Below are 21,302 nucleotides of genomic sequence, written 5' to 3' on the forward strand. Positions count from 1 at the left end.
CCTCAGAGGGCTATTGAGTTTCTCAGGGCCAAACAACCAGTATATTTCAGGAAGGAAGGGATGAGGGAAGGAAGGAAAGAATGAAGGAAAGAAAGAGGAAGGAAAGCAGCTATTAAGCAACTATTATATTACAAGCACTATATTAAGCAAATATCTCATTTACAGATATCTCATTTGATCCTCACAACTATCTTGAGACATAGGTGTTATTAATATCTGTTTCACAGTTGAGGAAACTGAGTCAGAAAGAGGCGAGGTGATGCCCAGATTCACAAAACTAATAAATGTTTGAGACCAGATTTCAATTCGGGTCTTTCTGAATCCAGGCCAAGTATTCTGTCCACTTGTGCCACCTAGCTATGTAAGATGTGGGACTTAAATCTACCATCCTGACTTGGAGGCCAGCTCCCTGTCCACTATCCAGTTGCCTTTCTGGATACGGGGATTTAAGGTTTATAAAGTATTATCCTCATAACAGTCTTTAAGGAATTTGGGTCAGGTATCACTCTCTATTGTAAAAACATGGAAACTGAAAGTTAGAAGATGAAGTAGCTTGCCTAGGGGTCAAATAGCTCTTCAGTGGTGGAGATTTGAAGACGGTCCTTTTATTGTTCTAAATCCAATGATCTTTGCACTTGGGAGTTGCTGAATTTGGGAGAAAATGGAAAAAGAGGGGTATTATTTATCAAATTCATTCCCCTCATTTTAAGGTGAGGAATTTGAGGTCCAGAGATGGGAAGAAATTTGTCCAAAGGCAGCAAAGGAAAACGAAAGCACAAAGAACTCTGGATTTAAAGTCAGAGTACCTGAGTTCAATGTCCAAGTGGATTTACCTAGGACCTATTGTGGGCCAATCAATGAGAGCCAGAATCTAGCCTAAGATATCTTGCGAATTTTCAGTGATCAAAATTTTCATTCCTTCGGGCAGAGCACCTGCAAGTAAGGGTAGGATGCCCTATAAAGAAAGAAAAAGAGAGAGGGAGAAAGAGAAGGAAGGAAGGAAGAAAGGAAGAAAAAAAGAAAGAGAGGAATAAAGAAAGAAAGAGAGAAAGGAAGGAAGAAAGGAAGGAAGAAAGAAAGGAGGAAAGAAAAAGGAAGAAAGAAAGAACAAGGAAATGAAAGAGTTGTGTTGCCCAACTGGCCAGTACCAGTTGGGTCTCCAGTGAGACAACAAATCTTCCTACTACTCACAGAGGTTGTTGTTTGTCCTTCATTCTCAAAGAGGACCATGACATCAAGGAGGTGATGTCAAGATATACAGGTGAATTGGGTTTAAGTGAGGGAGGGCTGTACAAAGTCACCAGACTCACTTTTTCCTCCAGAGCCATCTGGGTCCAGTAGGAAGATATAGATCAGGATGCCTAGAGATGGTCCTGAATGCAGAGATCCAACTGGTCTGAGATTCCTCATTCCATAAAATGATGACTTCAGACTATTGTTGTTGTTGCTTGTCCTTTTTTTTTGAGAAGGACCAATTGAAGAGGTTGAGGGGTGATAGGGACCCCAAAATACCGACCATCCGGGTTGTGCTCGAATGAATTTGACTCAAGCCTTCTTAAAGCCAAAGAAAACAAAGTTTATTAAGGATTTGCCAAATTGGGTTGCCCCTTAAGGAGCCTAAGCATTTGTAATGCTTGTATTCACAAGTGGGCCAGATAGAATCCCAGCTAGACAGAGTCATGGAGGCAAGATGGAACTTAAATACAGAAAAGAGTATAGGAGGGATCTGGGTGGTGGTCTGGTAGTCCAGGGTGATGGGAGGAGGGCTTTAGGAAGGGTCTTGAGGAGAAGTCCAAGGAGGGAATCCAAGGAGGGTCAAAGGCTGAAAACAGCTGGAGGCTATCAGGAGATATCAGACAATGGAGGGTTTGGGTGGGAAGCAGGTGGGGCAATCAAGAGATAAAAGGCAATGGTCACAGATTTGAGTATGAAAGGTCAGGTTAAGTGAGGAGATTCCAGGGAGCTCAAGGAAGTTCCCAGAGTCTGAACCCCATCACAATGACATCACAAAGTTGACTTATGCATGAATTGAATTTAAGTGAGACAGAGCTGAACAAAATCATCAGCCTCACTCCCTTTTTCTGAGTCATCGAAGTCCAGTGACAGGACAAAAGTCAGGATGACTGATGATGTCCTGAGATGGACTGGATGCATCTTCAATGCTTGACCAAGCTCTAGGTATTCCAAACTGCCAGCTTCATTCATCTTCATGGCCATTGGAATAACTTTTTTCTTATCTGCCCATTCCATCAGAAGAAGTCTTCACACGGCTTGGGATAGATATCCCCCTAACTTACCAACAGGTTTGTGACCCATCAATTGACTTCAATCTGCTTAAGTCCATCTGCCAAGATGGCTGATGGGGCTATGGCTGCTGCTCACACTATAGCTTTTTAGAGCCACAAGTTAAGAGTTGAGTGCCAGTTGGACAGCACAGGTGGATAAGAAGCCCTGTAAAAGACTCAGCAAGTCCTCATACCAGAGATGTTAGTCCTTCTTGAACACCCCATATACCCTGATGGAGTCAGACTATATAACTGCTAAATATTATCAATTTAGAAACGGAAGGAACAAGAACGAGCAGTGCAAGAAAACCCCAAATGGGGCCACAGAGAGTAGGGCTTGCCTGGAAAGACTCAAAAACAAAAGAATATGCTCCCTGTCACAAGAACTTATATTCAATTTAAAAAGGAATTTACTGGCACATTTTGTTTTGACTCCACAGACATTTCCCAACAAATATTCAAACTTCTTTACAATATACATTCTTAGTAAAATTTTATCAGTTTTTAAAAGAAAAGAGGGACATGCCCTTTAACTTTGACTCTATGATATTGACAGTGAACATTTTGTTTCACTATATCATATTGTAATTATTGTGCTCCATTTTCTTTTAGCTTTGTGTCCTTTATTCTGCATAACTTCATAGTGGTCTTCACGTTTCTCTAAATTCTTTATACCACATGTCCCAAAAAACGTAAAAGACTTTTCAGAGAACCTTTAATGTATCATTCCTTATAATGGAGTAGAATGAATAGCTCTAGAACTGAGATTTTAGAGGTTATCTTATTCAATCCTTTCAAGTCACAGACAAGGAAACTGAGGTACAGAAAGTATAAATCAAACAAGTGGTTTTTCAAGATCACACATGTAGGGTCAATTTGCAATTTGATCCCAGGCCTTTTGTGTATTGTAATCATCACTCTTTCCACTGTACCACAATGAGTAATGTTCTATAATATTCATTTGCCATAATCTCTTCTGACTTTTACCAATTATTGAACATATCTTCTATATATAATTTCATTTTGTCACAGATAATACTGCCTATGAATAAATATGTGTGTATATCTATATATATGTGTATATCTATATATATATGTGTCTATATATATGGTTATTTTCTAGTCAATAAATTTATACTGTCAATATGTTCAAGGAGTAGAATCTATGGGTCAAAAAACATGAACAATTCAGTAACTTTTCTTTTTTTTAATGTTTATTTATTTATTTTTAGTTTTCAACATTCATTTCCACAAAATTTTGAGTTTCAAATTTTCTCCCCATCTCTCCCCTTCCCCATCCCATAACACCTTGCATTCTGATTACCCCTTCCCTCAATATACCCTCCCTTCTATCACACTCCTCCTTTCTCTTATCCCCATCTTCTCTCTTTTCTTGTATGGCAAGATTGTTTTCTGTACTCCATTACCTGTATTTCTTATTTCCCAGTTGTGTGCAAAACAATTCTCAACATTCTTTCCAAAAACTTTGAGTTCCAACTTATCTCCCTTCCTCCCTCTCCACCCATCTCCATTGAGAAGGCAAGCAAATCAATATAGGCTATACATGTGTAGTTTTGCAAAAGACTTTCATAATAATCACATTGTGTAAAACTAACTATATTTCTCCCCATCCTATCCTGCCTCCAAGGTCTCTCTTGACCTTGTCCCTCCCCAAAAATGTTTACTTCTAATTACTCCCTCCTCCCATTTGCCTTCCCTTCCATCATCCCCCCCACCCCACTTGTCCCCTTCTCCCCTACTTTCCTGTAGTGTAAGATAGATTTTCAAGTTGAATGAGCATGTTATTCCATCCTTAAGCCACGTGTGAAGAGAATAAGCTTCACTTTTTCCTTCTCATCCCTTTTCTCCTCCATTGAAAAAGCTTTTTCTTGCCTGTTTTATGAGAGATAATTTGTTACATTCCATTTCTCCCTTTCTCCTCCCAATATATTCCTCTTTCACCCCTTAATTTTATTTTTTTTAGATATCATCCCTTCTTATTCAACTCACTGTGTACTCTCTGTCTATATGTGTGTGTGTGTGTGTGTGTGTGTGTGTGTGTGTGTGTGTAATCCCTCCAACTACCCAAATATTGAGAAAAGTCTCAAGAGTTACAAATATTATTTTTCCATGTAGGAATGTAAACAGTTCAACTTTAGAAAGTCCCTTATGATTTCTCTTTCTTGTTTACCTTTTCATGCTTCTCTTGATTCTTGTGTTTGAAGGCCATATTTTCTATTCAACTCTGGTCTTTTCATCAAGAATGTTTGAAAGTCCTCTATTTCATTGAATGACCATTTTTTCCCCTGAAGTATTATACTCAGTTTTAATCCTTGTTCCTTTGACTTCTGGAATATCATATTCCAAGCCCTTCTATTCTTTAATGTAGAAGCTGCTAGATCTTGTGTTATCCTGATTGTATTTCCACAGTACTCGAATTGCTTCTTTTTAGCTGCTTGCAATATTTTCTCCTTGACCTGGGAACTCTGGAATTTGGCTACAATATTCCTCAGAGTTTCTCTTTTCAGATCTCTTTCAGGAGGTGATCGGTAGATTCTTTCAATATTTATTTTGTCCTAATTCAGTAACTTTTCTTATAAAACTCCAAATTATTTCCCAGAACATTTGAACCAGTTCACAGACCCACCAGCTATGAATTACAGTAAAGCCCATCTTTTTAATGTTGATATCTTCATAAGTGATCTATGTGAATAAGTCATGGAATACCATACTCGCAGAATGCTCAGATTTTCAGGAGAATCAAGTGGAGAGACATTGTGAATATAATTAGGTTGTTGTGTATTAGTAGAGCTGACTTGAGTGTAAGAAATAGTATAAAATGCATAAAATACACACACACACACTCACACATACACACAAATGGAAACTTCCTAAGGGGAGAGACTATTTGGATTTGTCTTTCTCTTGTCAGTGCCTAGCACAACACAGCACAGGACCTTGCACATAGCAGGCACTGAAAATGTGTTTGTAAAGAGAAATTGAATGAAATATGATAAGGAAAAAGAGGTGGGTGGGTCACATAGCAAGAATAAGATCCAACAAATTGTTAACCTGAGTGCTGCACTAATAATCTTACAACACCGAAGAACTAGAGGAAGATCATAAGGCTGTTGAGTTGATCTTCCACAGAGTATTTATGAAAAGATAGGAGCAAGGATCTCATAGGATAGAGAGAAGTTGAGATATTCACCCATTCAGGAAAGATAAGAACTTGCCTACTTCCAAGAACCTTAGGAAGCTGGTGGCTTGCCCTAGGAAAAGGACTCATCTGTTCCAGAGCACAACTCTATTTTTTTGTTCAGGTATAACCAAATTTCCCTGGTGAGGTAACTCCATACGATCACCTGCACATAATGCAAAACTGAATTAAGCAGGCTAGTGTAGTGGATAGAACTGGACTCAGAGTCAGGATAAAATTAGGTTCAAAACCTGCCTCAGACATTTATAGCTGTGTGACCATGAGCAAATCACTTAATCTCAGCTTTTTCATCTTTAAAATGAGGAGACAGGACTCCATTACCCTAAGATTCCTTTTAGCTTTGAATCTGTGGTCCTATTATTAACCAGATTCCACAGTTTAACCAACAGATGCCTCACCAATAAGACAATGGTTTGTTTGTTTGTACTTTACAGGCAAATTAGTCCTCTTAGATTTTGGACAAAATGTTATCAGTGAAGCCATTCCTAGGGTATAGTAAACCAGGAATGCTGTAGAAGACTTTGGACAAAGTGGTTGGAGCTCCTTGTGTTGGTGCCAACAATAACTTGAGGCTCAGATGCATATATTCAACTCATCTATAGCCTACTCCCACCAACATATGGACCCTTGTTTTCACTAACGTAAAAACAGAAAGACTGGTACTGGCTGACTGTAAACAAATCTCTTTTCTCCTATTCTGTTTTTCTTCCTTGCTAGATTTTTGTGTAATCCCTGCCTACCAATAATGATGGATCCAGAGTTAAGTGGAAATGTGGGGTGTGTTGTGTAACTGTCTGTGTAGGGTCTTATAGAGTCTTGTAAGAGTCTCATGTTCCTGTTTATGAGGTGAAGGGGGCAGAACTGACAGCTACAAACCTACCCTCTGGGGCCCTTTTGTCATTACTGACACAGTCCTGCTGACATGATTTCCTTCCTTCTATGAAGTTCTTTGATTCTGATAAATGACTACTGGCTACATCATGAAAGCACAAAATATAGAGCGTTAGAAGGCAGAACATAGATTGTGAACACTTAGAAGGGATTTTCATACAGAGAACACAGGAATGCTAGAGTTGGAAGAAACTTTGAAGCTCAAAATATAGGATGTTATAAATGGAAGATAATCTAGACCACTGAAGGTTAGAGCTGGAAGAGACTGAGAAATTCCTCTAGTCTATATCCTTTCCTTCACTTACAGATGAGAAAACTAAGGCTCACAGTGGTGGAGTATCTCCACCAAGTGCTTACTATGGAGTGTCTTGGGGGTGTCAGGCAGTGGCACCAAACTCAAATAGAAATAGTGGCCACTAAATGGAGTCTGGGGGTGGGGTGGGGGAGTGGGGTGATATTGACTTAAAAAGCCACATATTAAAATTACTTATGTTGCATTATATTTTTATTTTGTTAAATATTTTAATCTGAGTTAGCCCTCAATCTGTTTGACAGTTTTTGTGGAGTGGATAGAGGGGTGACCTTGGAGTCAAGAAAGCCTGCGTTTTATCCTTGTCTTAGATACTAATTGTTCTTGTTTAGTCATGTCTGACTCTTCATGACCTCATAGGTCATACTGTCCATGAGGTTTTCTTGGCAAAGATACTAGAGTAGTTTGCTATTTCCTTTCCAGTGGATTAAAGCAAACAGAAGTTGTGACTTGCCCAGGGTCGTGTAGCTTGTAAGTGTCTGAGGTTAGGTCTTCTTCCTGACTCTTGGCCCAGCATTCTAGCCACTGAGCCATGGAATTTCTTCCTAGACACTAACTAGGGATGGTCTAATTTTACTGTTCCTCAGTTTCCTCATCTGCAAAATGAGGGATTAGATTCAACATTGCCTCCAGTAACATCTAGTTCTAATTCTATGATCCTGTGACTGGATGCCAGGTCTCCTGAATCTCATTTCAGGTTTTTTCCTACTATATCAAGCTGCCTCTCTATGGTACTGATTATAGCATGTCTAAATGATCTTGAATCACACCACGGCTCTTTGGTCTCTGCCTCGTGTGCTGAAAAGGAATGAGAAAAAGAGATGCTGAATCTTTGCCAATCTCAGTCAAACCTGGTGTTGTTACCTGTTCTTTTCAAAAGGCAGGCCCCTTCTCACCACCCACTCCCACTGAAGGAAAGCAGCATGACTCATTCCTTTTCCTTTTGTTTTGACCAATGCCCAATTCAAAATAGCTCTTTCCTGTTGCTAAGTAACCAAACTGAGCTAGGGAAGGTCCATGTGACTTCCCTTAAACTCACTTTACATTTCAGCTCAGTGCACTATTTTTAATTGGAGGTAAAAAAAGGGGAATGGTGTGTGTGTGTGTGTGTGTGTGTGTGTGTGTGTGTGTGTGTGTGTGTGGGTGTGTGTGTGTGAGTGTGTGTGTGTTTAATTGACTGATATAATATATATTTGAACAAGGAATGTCTGAATCTTTTCATTATGGTTCTTGAAGCCTTCTGTCAGTCTTATGGTCTATTTACATTCAGGAAAGACAGAAACAGCTTCCACCTCCTGCCTCCTCCCCTCCCATACCCATGCTACAAACCTTCCTGAACATTTAAAATGAATTTATGGGAGAGCGGAAGGAGCTTTGACATTTACACATCTGCACATGGCACAGACACTCCCTTTATTCTGATGATGTTAAGACCAAACAAATCAAGGAAGGAAAAGGCCAACTTGGGGTATAGAGGGGGAGGATGGAGATGTGCCAAAAGTATAGGGGGAAGGGAAGGAAAAGACAAATGGAATACTGGGAAAAGCCCTTGATTTAGGGCCAGATTCAATCACTGCTCTGTTTCTTTGTAGCAGATATGTATGATTTTGGGCAACCAATTCCTCTCTTGGGCTTCAGTTTCCTCACTGCCAAATTAGGGAGTTGGAAGAGATAATCTTTAAAATCCCTTCCTATTATCCTACAAATTGCTTAATTTTAACACACACATATCTGAATTCCTCTATACTTTTTAGAATAGGGCTTGGAGATCAGGCCACTGCAGTTTTCCTCAATGCAGTGACATCATTAGGAACAGTTCTCATCAGATCTTGCTCAAGCGAATTCAATGAACAGGTATTTATTAAACACCATGTATAATGTATGAAACATTGTTAGACTAATCTTATCCACACATGAGGTAACATTTGTTGCTAAAAAAGAGGTTTCTAGAGGATGGGAAGGGATGACCTCTTCAGGATAATAAGAATGGGGTCCAAATTAGGATCTGAGTGGAATTCATCCAAAAAGGCTAGGCTGAGTCAATATAATGGTTGTTGAGGACTTCTAAAATCCAAAGTGTTGAGATGGAAGCAGCAAATAGGGTAGTAGAGTGGAGATTTAAGTTGGGGAATGACATGTAGCAAATGAAGGGACAACAAGTACTGAGTGTTAGGGAGCTGACTGGGATTTCACACACATACACACATGCACACACACACACACACACACACACACACACACACACACACACTTCAGTCCTTTTATGACAGCTTTGTGCATTCCATACTTCCATGGTGAGCTGACCTGGCAATGTGGGATTGTGTTGGATTGGATAGGCCATGCCCTGTCTTTACATACTCTGTCAGTAATGGTATATAAAGGGTATACAAATGGTGGCCTTACCACACCAGTAAGATTATGGGCTTTTCACTCTTAAGGCTGAGAGACACTAATACTGGTAAAATAAATGTATATAAGGACATGCCTAAAGTGCCCCTATCCCCATGCCATCTGCACTCCTTCATTATTCTGTGCAGATGATGTCATGGAATTGGGCATACAGGTTGTATCTGGCATCTATGACAACAAGGGACATCTCATTTGTAGCCGGTAACAATATTGGATGTGATCATTGATTTCTATTCTCAGCAGCTGTTTCCAGAGAAATAAACAAGAAGGCGTCTAATGAATTAATGCTATGAGCAATATGTAGACTAATGAGGGGAAACAGGAAGAGAATAATGGGCTAAGCAAGTGGATTGCACTGATTTATAGCTCAAGCTGTAGAGAAGTAGAAGCTTTTGAAGGGATTTCTTTTCCCTAGACATTCAAAGACAATTTGTTCCAACTTCTTCTCCCTCTGGAGAATGCCAACCTGTCATTGTGTTCCTGCTGCATTTGAGGATCACTTACGTGTGTGTGTGTGTGTGTATGTGTGTGTAGTGATGCAGTATGATTGGAAAAAAATACTGAATTTGATGGTACAAAACCCAAATTGGAATCTTAGGGCAATTACTTATTAATTGTGTGTCCATTGGCAAGTCATTTATCTTCTCTGGGTATCAATTTTATTATCTGTAAAATGAGGATAACATTCATGCTACCTATTCATTATCTTAATGTGTGATAATTGTTATTAATATGGAGGTAGCATAGTATAGTGTATAGTGCACTAGTCTTGGAGTCAGGTGGACCTAGTTACAGGTTCTTTCTCTGATACCTATTGAATATGACCCTAAGTAAATTATTTAACTTTTCATTTCACAAGTGTCCCCTTAAGTGAATTACTGAAACTATAAATTTTTAGAGTAGGTATTGATCTGTAGTAGCAGAGGATTTTTCCTCACCTGGGAGATGTTTCTGCTTTCTATCAGCTGCTTTGTTTGGTTTGGACTCTGGGAACATCCTCACTCAGGAGAAGCTGATCACCTGAAATCTCATCACCATGTTGATTGACTGAGTTTTTGATACTCAATACCTTTTTAATATCCCCAGTTTCCTTTTCTCTCTGATTAGAAGGTTGGAGGATAGAGCAATAAGGTCATCTGAAAGTCTCCATTTATAGATGGCTTAGATCAGAACTTTGCAGGTAACTCCCCATTTTCCCATCAACAGTTCCACTTGGTTTCAACTTCATGGAATATCATATATACTTTCATTAACCTCACCTCCGCTCCCAGACTTATCACTTTCCTGTTGTGTGCTGTCTTTTCTTATTAGCTTGTAGACTACTTGAGGGCAGGGAATAACTTTTTTTTCTAATTTGTATCACAGGCACTTAGCACAGTGCCTGGCACATAGTAGGTACTTAATAAATTTCTATTCAATTGAATTGAATTGGGAGTCCCTTATTACAATGAAATCACAGGTCTAGACTTAAATCTACATACATATACTTTATTATAAATGTAACAGATTATATATATGTATATTACATATATACGCATACATACTATGTAGTTTCATGATCCTCTCTAATACTTAGTCTCAAAATCTTGACGTAGTCATGCTTAATGTTCCTTAGTTGTTTATTCCCATTATTTCTACCCCTACAATATCTCTCATATCCAGGCCTTCTTCTCCATTCACGCTATAGTGAATTTGTTCATTCTGGCCTTCATCTCTTCTGGCCTTGGTCCTGCCTCCAATTCAAATCTTTTTCCAACCCATCCTTCGTAGCCTTCCTGGATAATATTCCTAACTCACCACAATGGTTCCATTATTTCTTTACTCATAAATTTTCAGTGGATTCATACTGTCTACCAAATAAAGTATAAACTATGTGTTATATGTATGTATCATATATTCATGTCTGAAGAGATCTTAGAGGCTCTCATTTTACAGATGAGGAAACTGAGGCCCAGGAAGATAGATGATTTTCCTGAAGTCATGTGGAAGCATGATTTAAATCAAGATCCTCTGACTCCAGGACCAATAATTTTTCCATCATATACACTACCAAGATAATTGATCTGACCAGGGAGGAACAACTGATTTCATCTGGTAAGGAGCCTTTGAATGATCATCTGTACATAGCATAGACTACGATTTCCTTAGGGTCTGATCATAGTTCATATTTTAACCACCAAATATCTTAATCAGACAGAAGCTTATTTCTTCATATTCTGGACAAAGAATACATTATCAACAGCATTGTTTTTACTACTAGTTTGCCTTAACCCTATTTAGATTGTAAGCTCCTTGAGAATAGGATCTGTGTCCTATAGAGTTTTGCATCATTCACACTCAGTAAAGTCATACATGTTTGCTGAATTGATCAAATTGAAGGAAATTTTTTTTCAAGTTGTCTAGAGATACTTTTGATGTTCAGTGAGACTTAGAGCTGGAAAAGAAATTAGAGAGCATGTAGTTGAAGCTGGTCATAGAACAGCAGAGTTTAAGAGAAAAAGGGGATCTCAGAAGTCAACTCATCTATGCCATATGTAAAAAAGAACCCTTTGACTATAACCCCAACAAGTAATATCCAGCATCTTTTTGAGTACTTTCATGGAAGGCAAGTTCATGATTTGCTGAGACAGCAAATTCTATTTGTAGAAAACTAATTATTAGGAAGATTTTTTTGCATCTATATAACATCAACCCATTGCTTTGGTTTTGCCCTGTGAGATCAAACAGAGAAATTCTAATTCTTCATCCACATGACAACCCTTTAAATGTTTGGAGAAAGCTACCTAGACATTTCCTTTTCTCCAGGATAAACACTGTCAGTTCCTTCAACCATTCATCCATCCTTCATCTACCCATCTCAAGTAGCACAATCCCTAGGGCCTTTAGCTCCTCTGGACCTTCTCCACCTTATCAGTGTCTTTTCCAAAATGTGGCATTAAGAACTGAATACATTAATCAACATGTCTGACTTGGGCAAAATGCTGCAGGCCTTTCATTTCTGAATTACTGGATAATGACTTTGTAAACTAAATTTAAAATGCATTAACTGAAATCTATTATGTTTCAAGTGATTCTAAAAATAGTAGAAGTTGCAATCAAAACCTTGGATGAGGCAATGATAAGTATTGGTGCAATCTGAAAGATATATAAGAAAACTTCAGCATGCATAAAGGTACCAGAGATAGTGGTAAATACTGTTAAATACTTTTGTTCTAAATAGCATAGTGGCTAAGTTCCTAAAAGAAAAGCTAAGTAAATTGTAAGAGGAAGTTGATCATTACACAATAAGAGTAGGGGATTCTAATACCCAATTCTTAAAGTTGGGTAAGTGAGGCTGAAAAATAAAGAAGTAGAAAAAGAATCTAATGAATTGTTTCATGAACTAAATTTGATTGATCTATGACTATTTATGAATGATAATGTTAAAGAATATGCATATTTCTAAGCCTTCGGTGGTACCCTCACAAAAACTGTTCATGTACTATGCCAAAAGGAATTTTTTAAAATGTAGAAAGGCAGATGCAATAAATGCATCTTTAATAGACCATAATACAATGTATTGATATTAAATATAAACAAGATAAACAAGCATAACTGAAGTCTAAGCAAAGACATCTTTAATAAGTGAATTAAAGAACAAATCATACAACCAGCAATTATGTCAAGCATAATGACAATAATGAAACAACATATCTAAATTTTGGGGATTCATCTAAATAAGTTCTCAGAAAAAATATATCTCTGAAAACTTATATTAACAATATAGATAAATTAAATTAAAAAACCTGAAAATATAATAAAATGAGCTCAAAATTAATTGAATTAGCACCTAAAATCAAGTGCAAAAGGAATAAAAACACCACAAACTGATAAAAATGGGAACAACAAAATCCAGAAACCATCAATTAACCCAGTTAACAAAATTAGAGAAGAAAATCAAATTACCAAAACAAAAAGTTAACATGATGAAATCTTAATGGGAGGGGATGGAAAATCTAAGTCAGTACCCCATATACATCACCATATAACATCAAAACTGAAAATCCAAAGGAAATTTTTGAGTTCTCTACAGAAATTTAAATACTCACTAAAAAAAAAAAACCAGGAATAGAGATATTCCAAAAGCCAATCTCGGAAAAATAAATTTACAAAACCATAAATCAATTGTCAGAAGAAAAAAAAAGTTTTGGACTATTTGGATTTACAAGTGAATTGTATGAAACCTTTAAAGAGCGACCTTTGCAACAAAAATCTCTTCTAAGAAAATAGAGACAAAAGTCTCTGTTGGGGCAAAAGTTCCTCTACTAAATTCCCATTAGGAGTACCCAAACAAGGGAGAGACAGGGCTAAGAATGAGAACTCAAAAAGAAATATAGATGCTATAATATTAAATATGATACTAGAGAGGATATTATAGTCATATATCCAGAAAGGAATTCACTATCCTCAGGTTGAGTTTATATCAAGGATACAAAGATATTCCAACATTAAAGAAATAATTACCAGAATGAGTCACAAATAGCTTACAGTTAATATTTTATAATATCTTAAATTTTGCAAAGTGTTTCACAGATGTTAGCTCATTTGATCCTCCCAACAACCTTGTGAGCTAAGTACTATTACTATTCCTAATGTACAAATGAATAACTCAGTCTGAGAGGTAAAAGAACTTGCCTAGAATTAAACAGTTGTTAAATATGTAAGGTAGGATTTAAGCTCAGGTCTTTCTGACTCCAAAAGTGGGTAGAACAAATGTCACCTACTTATCAAGACTATTATTTAAACTTGATTTAGAAATATTAGCTTTTAATAACAAAGAGAACAAAATCAAGGGTATTAACATCAGTAAAAAGGTGACAAAAAACTATTATTTGTAAATGATATGATAGCATCCTTAGAAAAAAAGACAATAAAGAAAGTAATTGAGATTATAATCTTCGATCAATATACCAATGAGCAAGCATGTATTAAACACTACTTTGGACAAGGAAATGTGCAAAATGATGAGGATTCCAAGAAAAACCAAAATACAAATCCAAAAAAATAAAGTCACTGTCCACAGGGAGTTTACATATTAGTAAGAAAGATAATATACATAAATCAGAACATGCAGGATAAATATACACGGTTTCCCCAAAATCTTAGTGTAGCTACAGTGTATTAAAGCATAAAACTGCACTAAAACTTTTGGATACTCTGCATAGTACATGAAAGGTAAGTACAGATAGGATGGCATAGCTTTAGCAACATAAGAAGATCTAAAAGAAATACGCCAAAGTCTTCCATGTTTATAATGCTTAAAAAAAGAAATGATAAGAGAAATTTCATCCAAAATAACTATACTATACTGAAAATATCTGTGAATTAATCTACTAAAACCCACACAGAACTAATGTAAGTACAAGGACAAAACCTCTTCACATAAATAAAAGTAGATTTAAATGATTAGGAATATATTACTGCTTATGGTTGGACTATGATAATATAAGAAATATCATAATAATATCTAAAATAATTTAAATATTAAGTTCTTTAAAAAGCATTCCATAAAGGGATACTTTATAAGATAAGAAGAAATGTTAGAATTCTTTTGGAAAAGTAAAAAAAAAAATCTATATTTTCAAGAGAAGCTTTCTGAAAAAGTTGAAATATTGAGGGGATGCAGCATCAACTGAGCTTAAACTATACTACAAAACATTAATCATCCAAACTATTTTATACTGATTACAAAATAGAAAAGTAGACCAAATGAACTGACTATATTATCAAGAACAGAAATAATGGAGTAGTTTAATCTATAATAATCCCCAAAACAGAAACTGCTAGGGGAAGGACTCCCTTTCTTCACAAAATAAAAGCAAAAGCAAAAAAGAAAATTGCTGAGAAAATTGGAAAACAATTTGGCAGAAAACTGGTTTAGACCAGCAATTTATACCACACAGCATAATAAGGTCTAAATGGATATGCAAACTGAATTAAAGCAAAGGCACTATTGAGAAAAAAGCAGAAAAGAATGAAATCAATTTCCATTCATACCCTTGCTAGGGTTAGAATACTTAACTAAACAAGGGATTGAAAAGGTCATAAAAGATAAAACAGAATTTATACTATATAAAATTTAAAAACTTTCAGCTTAAACAAAAATATAAAACATCACTGATAAAGAGTGATATGTAAAATATATAGCTACTCAACATAAATATATAACACCCAGAGTCATTCACTAATAGGCAAATGGTCAAAGAATTTGAAGAACCATTTTTTCAAAAGAATTGCAAACTACAAGAGATTACATGAAAATATGACCAAAATCACTAAAATGCAAATTCAAACAATTTTTAATTTGGACTCTGTACTATGAAAATTGGCAAATATGACAAAAAAAGGGATAATAAATGCTGGAGGGGTTTGGGGAAGATAGGCACACTGAGAGAGTTGTGAAATGATTCAATCTTTTTGCATCTTAATTTGAGATTATCCAAGAAAATTGAAAGCAAACTGTTGACCCAGAAATCCCCCATATGATGTAGAGAAGTCAAGTGCAGAAAGATCCAATACGTACCAAAATATTCATAGTTATACTCTATACATTATATAAAAATGAAATGGGTGTGCCTAAATTAGGGAATGCCTTAAAATTATGGTACATGAAGGTATAATATGAAATGATTAATATGAGGAATTAAAAGGAAACATCAGATGATTTGTGTGAACTAACGAAGAATCAAGTAAACGTAATCAAGAGAACCATATATAGAATGAGGACAACCACATAAAAGGAGGAAGATGAATTCTGCACAATGGAAAAACCCATTTAGATCCTGGAAAAGAGATGGAGAAATGTTGGAGGGAGTCTTACAAATGAATATTGTATACACCATCAGACAGAGAATCTGCATCAGACATCTTTGCTTAATATCTGTTCTTTGTAACAAGGGAGAGTTCAACCCGGGGAGGGTGGAAAATAACTATGACTATGACTACGAATAGGAAAAACACCATCAACAAAATATAATGAAAACAAAATTAGATGCATTAAGTTTTGAGACGATTATATTATATTACAATTGATTTGTTTTGAGTACCAGAAGTTCCAGATCTTTTCCAGATGAACTGCTATCCACACTTGCCTCCTTCTTTTTGTGAAGCTGATTTCTAACACATATAATAAAACTTTATTTCATTAGTGTTATTCCAAAGTTCTAGTCATTAAGATCTTTTAAAATAATTTTGACTGCCATAATGATTTAACTATCCCTCCCAACTTCATTTTGTCTCCAAATCTTAAGTGTGCTATCTATGGCTTTATTTAAATCGCTAATCAAGAAAAAGTTAAACAGCACAGAGCCAAACTTACATCTCTGGTGCACTTCCTTTTGTATCTCCTTTCAAGTTGTCATTGCATCCTTAGGAAGTCACTTGTCCCCTAAGAAAGTCACTTAACTTCTCTGTGGCTCTTTCCTCATATGGCTTCTAGATCCCTAGCAGCTCAATATGTATGAACTTATGATCCAAAAATGACTTCCTTGGTTCTGGGCATTTGACCAGTTCTGAATGCACGTAATTGTACCATCACTTAGTATATACGTCTTGCCACCTTCTCCATAAAAATAACAAGAAAGTCTTTGCTAATTGCTATGCTAACATCTGTATAAATGGTCTCTATACCATTCCTCTGATGTAATAATCTGTCAAGAAAATGAGATTAGTCTGACATGCTTATTTTTGATAAAGTCATGATGGTTGTTTGGTTCACTCTTTCCTTTTCCAGATATTCATCATCTCTTTAATAACATATTTTGAAATATATCTACGAATAAAAGTCCACCTTCTTGACTCACAGTTTGCAGACTCCATTCTATTCCCTTTTTAAAAAATCAAGAAATTTACCCTCCTTCAGTCCTGTAGCACCTTTTCTATTTCTACTTTCTTTCATTTATCACTCGTCAATGACCCAGAAATAATACCTGTCTGTTGTTTTCACTATTCAGGTACTTAGATGGCAAAGTGGATAGAATAGGGAGATTTAGGAAGACCTAAGTTCAAATAACGCCTCATACACATGCTATCTGTGTGACTCTGGGCAAATATCAGTAAACCTCTTTCTGACTCATTTTTCTTAATTGTAAAATGAGATTTATAATAATACTTATCTTCCAGGGTTGTTGTGAGGATCAAAGGAGATATTATTTATAAAGCACTTATCACAGTGCCTGGCGTATAGTAGTTGTTTAATTTATACTGATTTTCTTTTTCAATCCTAATGTATAATTTTATTTCTTTGGTGACATATAATCAAGATAGGACTCCCTAGTTCTCTACGTTTTGGAAGTTTTAAAATTCTCTACTAACCATTTTTGTTTTGTTGTTTCAATCCAAAAATTATTTTTGTTGGAATGTAAAAGAGTAGCAAAAGAAATAATTCTACCTTCTCTCTGTCATCTGGTATCATTCTTTTCTGATCAGTGATGTGATTCTTCTTTGATTTTCCTCTTTTCTCCAATGTATCTTTAAGACATTATCTTTACTGTCTTTAATAGTAGCAACAATAGCAACATCTGTAGAAGGAGCAACAACAGCAGTCATTTTTTGTCATCCTTAGCATTCCTTATCAGCCCTTGCTCATGCTGAGCTTTCATGTTCTTGACATTATTCTTACAGGGGTTTCTAAGTGGGCACAGTGCTGAGAGTATCAGATCTAGTCACCAAGACATGAGTTAAAATCCAGCTTCAGATGCTTACTATCTGTGTGAACCTGGGCAGGTCACTTAACTTCTGTTCACTTCAGTTTCCTCAACTGTAAAGAGGGGACAATAGCATCTATCTCCCAGGGTTGTTGTGCAGATCAAATTGAAAGGGTTCTCTTCTACTTTGAAAGCAATTGGACAATTACAATATCAGATATAGAATGTATTTTATTTTACATGACAAAAGTGGAACCCAGAGATATTAAAGAGAACTCTTCTCTTCAAAAAGGAATCTTCATAGCATTTTTAATCCAAAGCATTACCCTGTATATTTTGAGATTCTTAATGAACCAATCAGCCTTCTCCCTCCTCTTTTTTAAAAAAAGTACTTTCTCTAAAAATCCAGTTCTCCCGATCCCCTACCTCATATCGCTCAAATCCTCGTGACTCATAGCACTAACGAAGATCAGAGTTCCTATTTACTCCTTCATAATGTAGTTCTATGTTTCACTACTGCTCAGGGCATGTAATCCTCTGCTGTATTAGTCTCTTATTACGTTAGAGGTCTGCCAATCTATTCCTTGTTCTGATTCTCTCTCTCTCTCTCTTTAACGTTTGAGATTCCATTTTCCCCTTCAGGATGTTGCACTGATGCAACACTCTACAATCATTTCTTTCCATTTGATCTGTTACTCACTCTAGGTGTACAAAGTATGCCCACTGCTTCAACATCTACATTTTAGGCCAACTCCTTGGTGTGTATGTTTTTCTTTGCAAATACCACATGCATGCATAGCTCTTTCCCTATGGAAATAGCTTATATTTTGCCCCTACAGATTAATCTTAGTCTTTGGAATCATATAAGAATGGAACATTAAGTTACTTTTCATTCTAGACCTTCAGTTTTCTCATCTGAAAAGTGATGGGAATTATTTAAATGGGTGCAAAGTTTCCAAATACTTTTATGTACCTCAATTCCCTCAAGGGAATAAGTGTATATCTTTCATCACATTCATAAAGACATATATACGTATATATTTGTTTATGCATATGTATATATGTGTATGTGTATATATATATATATATATATAAATCAGTGAGAGTATAAATAGGGGAAGAACTCATTAGGCTGAGTTGTAGTGCCTTCTTTACACAGATCAGCCCAATGAGTTTTCTAACTGTGCCCTTAAGTCTCTTCCAAAGATCCTCAATGATGCTCTTAAAATGCTCTAATTCCTCTCTTATAGAGGAAATATATTGAGATGGAAACATTCATCTTGTTACTAAGACATTAGTGACATTTCCTCACAGAACCATATAGAATTTGATAACTGGAAAGGATCTTAGAACTAATTTAGTGCAAACTTTTTATTTTAATGATGAGGAAGATGACATACACAAGAGAGAACTGGCTTGTCAAATGCCACAAAGCTATTAAATAGCAGAACTAGAATTTGAACCCAGGTCTTAGGAGTCTAAGTCGTCTTTTTTCACTTGATCACAGTCTCTTTAGGAGATTTTTAATTTTTAAAAGAGTCACAAATTGGGATAATAAATCAGGTATTAATGGTGGAATTTTAGGCACATGGAAATCATTTGGCACAGGAGTACTTTACCAGTATCCTTCAAATTACACTATTGAGTGAATACCTATTCCATCTATTTTAAGTTGCTTCAGCACCAAAAGCTGAATGTAGTGAGTTAGGTCAGTTCTATCCTGAGTCACTTGTTAGTGAATATCATTATGCTATCAGTATGGGGTGAATGGTTTGATTTATACTGGGGAAATTTGTGTAGGTAGAAGACTGGATTGTTGATAATTATTAGATTAGATTGACCATTAATGTGGAATCTTAGTTACCTGCAGAGAGTGACTCGGACATAGACAGGGCTCTAAGGTGTAGTAAATACATGCCTTCATTATTTGTAATTCCTGTGAGTATTTTCTGATGCTGGTATTTCTTCTATGCATTCCCCAGGATTCTGGCCTCTGGAAAGTTAGTCATATCTGTATTTCCCCTCCCCTTTATTATTCTGTGAGCAGTGGCTATATACTTAGTTCTTCTCTATTGAGTGGGGATTGAGGAAGGGTGTTAGCCTTTGGGTATTAAGTAATTCCCTAATATAAGAATTTCTTGAGACATCTGTGGCTTCTTTACTAACACACCAAACCTGATCAAATTGGAAACATATATGAGAACTAAGACAGAACAGGCTGACTCTGGCTTTATATCTGCATATGCCTCCCCTTCCCCCAAGCATACTCCATCTTGCCATTAACTTCATTTTGAACAATGAACAATAAACACAAGATGATATAGGAAGGATCTGTTATGGATAAGAAGAAACAAAGGGATAAGAAATAGGCCTGTTAAGATAAAATATATACCTTCTCATTTGGACCTTGCTGTGTAGCCTGAGAGACTAGAGCTGGCTCTTGGTGAACACTGATATTTTCTAGTGAATTCAGGAGAGGAGAAGAATCAGGGAAATGCACATAGAGAAAAATAGCATTATTTGAGCATCCCAACTACACATTTTGTTTTCTTCCAATGAAGAGGAAAAGTTTATAAAAAGTAACTATTGAATTGACTGTATGGTAGAAAGAGAATTCATTGGATTCCCTGTTTGAAGATCTGAATTCAAATTCCTGACTCTGTCACCTGATGGTGGTAAGATCTTGGATAAGTTTCTTAACTTCTCTGGAACCCAGTTTTTTTCTCTATGAAATGAGAGGGTTGGATTGGACACCCTATAAATTCTATGAAATTCTCCCTTGTAATCTCCAAATTCAATGAAACCAATGGATTATGGACAAAAATCCCTTAGTGGCTCTCTATTCTACTAGTTCTACAAGAAAAATCCCCTTTAAGGACAGAGCCATTCACTGTTGTCCAGGTGGCCACAAAATGATTGGGGGTAGGAGTGCATTATTTTCAGCAGTGGGGACACTTGGAGAAGAAATTATCTCTTTCTTGCCTCTTTAAAATTCCCTGCAGCTTTCCATTACACATATTTAAATTTATCCCGAGCCAGATGGCACAATAAATTGAATGCCAGTAATTATTATTTAAATAAATAAATAGCTGGCCAATTCTGTGCCCCCCACTCCCAGCCCTTCCTCCTTTTTGTGCAGACCTAATGGCCAAAATATCAGTTCTTATAATATGTGCATATTTACAGGCAGAACTCTGCAGGATGCACACAGCTAAAATCACCACAGTTCATTTTAAGGTAGCTCACAGTGCTGGACAATCAGTTGCAATGTGGTGGAGTGTAAATGATATTGGGTTTGAAAGCAGGAGATTAAATACCAGTTCTACTACCTTCCTGCATGGTGTTGGGCAAGTCTCTTCAATGCTCTGAACCTCAGTCTGATCATTTTTAAAATGAGGGAGATGGGTTAAACAATCTTAAATTTCTTAGCACAAAATCTTCCCATCCTGTGTCACTGGAAAAAAGAAGAAAATTAGATAGATTGTCTGTCATGTTGATTTTTT

At 36.4% G+C, this 21,302-nt stretch overlaps 1 long non-coding RNA gene across 1 annotated transcript in view; it reads right to left on the reverse strand.

Moving 5' to 3' along the window:
• Positions 1-21,302, reverse strand: part of LOC140526218 (uncharacterized) — an 81,929-nt gene that overhangs the window by 19,122 nt on the left and 41,505 nt on the right. Inside the window, exon 2 of the long non-coding RNA XR_011974284.1 lies at positions 17,544-17,673. This is a non-coding gene — a long non-coding RNA (uncharacterized lncRNA). The remainder of the gene's footprint in view (positions 1-17,543; positions 17,674-21,302) is intronic.

Source organism: Notamacropus eugenii, chromosome 1 (genome assembly GCF_028372415.1).
Source record: "Notamacropus eugenii isolate mMacEug1 chromosome 1, mMacEug1.pri_v2, whole genome shotgun sequence".
Taxonomy (NCBI): Eukaryota; Metazoa; Chordata; class Mammalia; order Diprotodontia; family Macropodidae; genus Notamacropus; species Notamacropus eugenii.